Raw genomic sequence first — 5,019 nt, forward strand, 5'->3', positions numbered from 1 at the left:
TTACCTTTGGGCAACAATGAATGCAGGCTATGAGAAGAGCATCTGAGGTGGCCTGGGGGCTAAGACCACTCCACTGAGGCAAGGTGTTTGTACTTATATCTAGAAAGGATCAACTCCATTCTGTGGGGAGTGGGGAGTGTATATGGGAGGATATTCCACTGTGGGAAGAGTGCCCATAGAGGGTGAGGGTGTGTGTGTGTGTGTGTGTGTGTGTGTGTGTGTGTGTGTGTGTGTATGTGTGTGTGTGTTCTCATAGAATAGAGCAGTCAGCTTCTATTGTGTACTGGAAAAGAGTTATGTGAACCTGCGTGTAAGTCTTGGGATGTAGAATGTCCCAGTTAACAGTACGCACAGCAGACATGGGTTCAAACACAGGTAAAGCTACTTGGTGCATTTGAATAACAAACTATTTGAGTGTGTGTCACCATCTGCATTTTGATAACATGTGGCTTGTATGTTTAAGCTACATGTCACATGCAGCCGTGTGTATACATGGAGTTGTTGGTGACCGTGTCCAACCACAACTTTTTTGTATTTTGTATTTTGTCCCTGGGTTGCCCTCAGTTCACAAACGGGATGCGCACGTGGAACAGAGTCTCACCTTTTGAGCTGAGGTTCTGCGAAGCCGTGCTTGTGTGCCTATGAACGACTTTTATACAGGGCAGTTGTTCCTGAAGAACTAAGTTTGGTCAGACCTATGACTGGGGACAACTGTGTGTTGACAAACTCTAGTCACCCCTTCCGCCATGTCCGGCATGAAGAGAACGTGCAAACGTGTTCATTAAACCCCACACAGAACAGTGACAAGACGCCAGGCCCGGCAGTGGCCTTAGCAAGTCCAGGAGGGTTTTCCCTTCTGTCTCCACGTCTCTGTTCCCCCTCTCCAGCATCTCGGCCCCTCTCTGGCGTCCTTCCCTCACACCTAAGCCCAATGGTGTTTTGCAGTCTTTCAGCTGTTACCTCAATCCCTCCTGCCTCATTCCCGATTCACTCCGTTGCTATAGGTATGTTTAAACCCCAGCGTGGTAGATTTTAATTAGTCTTCCTACAGATGGCCAATTAACATTCATTACTTTTGCCTTGAGCGATTAATTATGAGTTTGGATAGAAAAGGAGAGAAGAGGAGAGGAAGATGGGCAGGTGAATGAAAGGAGAAAAGAGAAGGGGGTTTGATTGGGAGTTTGGAATTTTTACACAGAGCAGGCTGGTGGGGGAGAGGGTGGGAAAGAGCTGTTTGAATCCCCTCACTCCCAGCGGCCCCCGCGGCCCACAGCTGCTCGGGGCCCCTAATCGGCTTGGCTGGCCCAGCCCTCCAGGAAAATAGAACTCATACCCTCATTTGGGGGTCCTTAAGCCTTTGGTGTGCCCTGACCCCGGCCCTTTCATATTCCCGGCCTCTTGTTTCTTGTGCCAGAACTGGGTGGGAACCGTGTCAGGAATCGTCCTGAACGCGGCAGATAACCCAGCAGCGACGTTCATTCCAACTCAGATTTGCTCCTGCTCACTGTACAGATGACGACACTGAGGCCAGGTCCGAAGGGACTTCCCCCAGCTTGGACATCTCGGGATAGAGTCCAGCTTTGTTGGTCAGTGGGTCCAATCTCTCTCTCTCTCTCTCTCTCTCTCTCTCTCTCTCTCTCTCCCTCTCTCTCTCTCCCTCTCTCTCCTGTAGCCACAACAGTTTATAACAACTTTGTATTCAGGGCAGCAGGGTTGGTTTTTGAGGTACAGTATTTGCCTAGCATGCACAAGGCCTGCTCTTTGACCCCACTTACTACATAAAAATTAAAACAAACTTATGTAAAAGGATTTTTTTTCCAACAGTCAACATCAGTGATCTGGTTCCAGACATGTCCACGGTCTCCACTGTGCACCTAACTGCCACATCCAGCAGTTCCAGCTCCTGGGAGCTTTCTGGGGTGATAGCCTGGGTTCGGAACTGCATCTGTGTTCTCATTCCGACGTCTACAACAGCTATGGTGGGTGATAGCTCCGTGTCTGTGCTGGTCTGCTGGGAGGAGTGCCAAAGATTTGTTGTCTCTTAACGCATCTCTTTTTTGCTTTTTAGCATGAATGTTTTATTTGAGGACCCAAAGAGATCACTCATGGGGTACAGTGCTGAGTTCCATCTCTGGAACCGTATAAAGGTGGATTGAGAGACTCAATGCCTCAGAGTTCTGCTTTGATAACCACACACGCATCACCGTGTGTTAGCCCCGCCCCCACACTCATAATTTTTAAATTTTAATAATCTAAGTAATACATAGCACACAAAGTGGGACTGCATCTTACTTGAAATTCTTTCTTTCAATATATGTTTTTGAAGAAGTAGACAGAGGGGTTGATGAGATGTAAAGGCAGTTGTGGCCAAGCCTGAAGACCTGAATTTGACACCTGGAACCCTTAAAGTAGGAGGAGAGAACTGGCACCCAGAGTCATCACCTGGCCTCCATGTGTGCTCCATAGTATGTGCACCCACCCATGTACACACACCCACAAATATATGCATTTTTAAACTAAAAATAGCACCACAAGAAGACCTACTGTGTCAACTCACCTGGACCCAGGAGAACTCTCAGACACTGAACCACCAACCAAAGAGCACGCACAGGCTGGACCTACACAGTTGCCACTGGAGCCCCTTCCCCTAGCTGGGCTGCCTGGTTGGGCCTCAGGAGAGGATGCGCTTAGCCTGCTGGGACTAGATGTCCCAGAGTAGGCTGGTACCCAAGGGAGCATCTCCTTCTCTTGAGAAGGGGAAGGATAATGGGGCAAGGAATTTGTAAGGGCAGAACTAGGAGGAAGGGAGGGAGGGGCTGCAGTTGGGATGTAAATTTTTTAAAAGTATTGAGAAAAAAAACTATAAAGAAAAAAGTCCATGTAGCTTTATGATTTTGTTGTTTGGTTTTGGTTTTGGTTTTTGGTCTGGTTTTGGTTTTTTGAGACAGAGTCTCTCTGTGTAACATCCCTGGCTATCTTGGAACTCACTTTGTAGACCAGGCTGGCATCGAATACACAGAGATCCACCTTCCTCTCCTTCTGGAGTGCTTGGACTAAAGGTAAGTGCCAACATCTTTTTTGCTGTTGTGTTTTAAGTCTACCAATATGTATATCAAAATTTTAACACTTGAATCAGCCGTCCTGGATCCAGGTGTTGGTTTTCCGTGTATGCTAGGTCCTCATCTGTTAGGCGAGATAAGAATACTCATCTCTTAGGGTTGTAAGGAGTTGGTAGAATAAGCAGAGTAAATTCAATAATTGCATCTTGTATCTAGAACTAGGAAAGTGTTAGCTAGAATTGGTAACAGCAAGTTAGAAAAGAATAGTATCTGGGTAGTGGGATCTTAGAAGTTGTATTTAGCTCATTTTTGATTTCTACCTCTCAACATTTTTTTCCCATAGTGAGCATGGGTTACTTAGCAAGAGAAGGTAATGTAATTGGGGAAAGGAGTAGGGAGGGGTGTGAGAGAAGGGGAGGGAGGGAGGGAGGAAGGGAGGGAGGGAGGGAGGGAGGGGAGGGAGGGGAGGGGAAGGAAAGAAGGAGGAGAGACAGAGGGAGGGAGAAAGGAAGAAAGGGGTAGAGGGAAGAAGGAAGGGAGGGAGGGAGAAATGGAAGGAAGGAAGGAAGGAAGGAAGGAAGGAAGGAAGGAAGGACGGAAGGGAGAGATGGAAGGAAGGAATGGAGAGAAGAAAGGAGGAAGAGTAGAAAAATGAGCTAGTCCTTCTCAAGAAGAATATAGTTTTGCTGGATTTTATTGTTTTGGTTTTGTTGTTGTTTTCGTTTTGTTTACTTCCTTGTTTTTGAGACAGGGTCTCCCTGTTTAACCCCGGTTGGTCTAGCACTTGATGTGTAGATCAAGTGGGCCTTGGACTCACAATCATCCTCCTGCCTCAGTTTCCTAATGGCTGGTATGTTAAGTGGGCTGCCACACCAGGCTCTACACCATGCTGAGGATGGAACCCAAATCTTCAAGCATGCTGAGCAAACACTCGACCAACTGAGCCACATCTTCAACCTGAAAGCAAGAATCCAATTGGTCCAGGCTGTGGATTGGCTTCCATGGAGAGAATGGCTACCTGATACCTTATGGAGTGGTTGGGGGTTGGTGCTGGGTTCACATGATTTAGGATATAACTTTCTGGGCTGGGTTTTCTCAGATGAGGGTCTGCTGGAAGATAGCAAATGATGTCATCTTTGATAGTGTGCTCCTACTATGTGCCCCCCCCAACACCTGCTGCTCACACTGTACCAGTCACACTGTGTTACTATCACCCTGCTTGTTTTACTCCAGCCAATGAGCTTCAATGCTAAGTTCTGTGAGGGAGGCAACCATGTTCTTCTGACATGCTCGTGGCTCTATCCCATACCCAAACCCAATCGCTGCCTCAGGCTAGACGCTAGGCGAGTCTCTACTGACCACTGAGAAGCATATCCTGTAAGGACACTACTCCGTGTACTTACCAAGGTCTCATGGGAAAGCACAAGGCGAGCCCACACAACAGAGTCATTTGGGGGCTGCAGACTTTTTCTGTCTAGAACTGGCTAGCCCAGCTAAATTTGACTTAGCACAGCTATGGAAAGCATCGTGAAGGAAAAACAAATGCGGCAGAAGGAAAAGCTTCCATGGCAGCGGGAGAAAGCTTGGCTGGCCTGGGTTGTGGTTGTTGTTTCAGTAGCCTCATTGTTAGGTTGGAAGATAGGGTGGCGGGGGCTGGGAGATTGAAACTCATACTGCAAGTGACGCCTGGCAGGAAGGGCAGGGCAGGACCACGTGGTAGAGATGATGGGACAGATTCTATTATCTGTCTGTGGAGAAGGAAGGGTCTCCAGGAGGCCTTCCAGCCAATGCGTTAGGATGAGGAGAGGCCACCCTGGCTGACTGAAATTCCCCGCTCTTCCTGCCTGAGAAGGCATGGACTGGGGAAGGGGAGAATGGCAGCAAGGGGCTGGGCCTGGAGCCTGGCTCACAGCAGGAGGGTGAGACAGAGATGGGGTGGAGGAGTGGGCTTCTGCTAGAC

The 5,019-nt window shown here is 48.3% G+C and overlaps 1 long non-coding RNA gene across 1 annotated transcript; it reads left to right on the forward strand.

The window, feature by feature from the left end:
- The first annotated feature begins 1,295 nt into the window (after positions 1 to 1,295).
- On the forward strand, positions 1,296 to 2,835 carry Gm33200. The gene is made up of 3 exons (XR_377795.3): positions 1,296 to 1,586; positions 1,825 to 1,979; positions 2,069 to 2,835. It is a non-coding gene; the product is annotated as a predicted gene, 33200 (long non-coding RNA).
- Positions 2,836 to 5,019: the final 2,184 nt, after the last annotated feature.

The sequence above is a fragment of the Mus musculus genome, chromosome 6 (genome assembly GCF_000001635.26).
Source record: "Mus musculus strain C57BL/6J chromosome 6, GRCm38.p6 C57BL/6J".
NCBI lineage: Eukaryota > Metazoa > Chordata > Mammalia > Rodentia > Muridae > Mus > Mus musculus.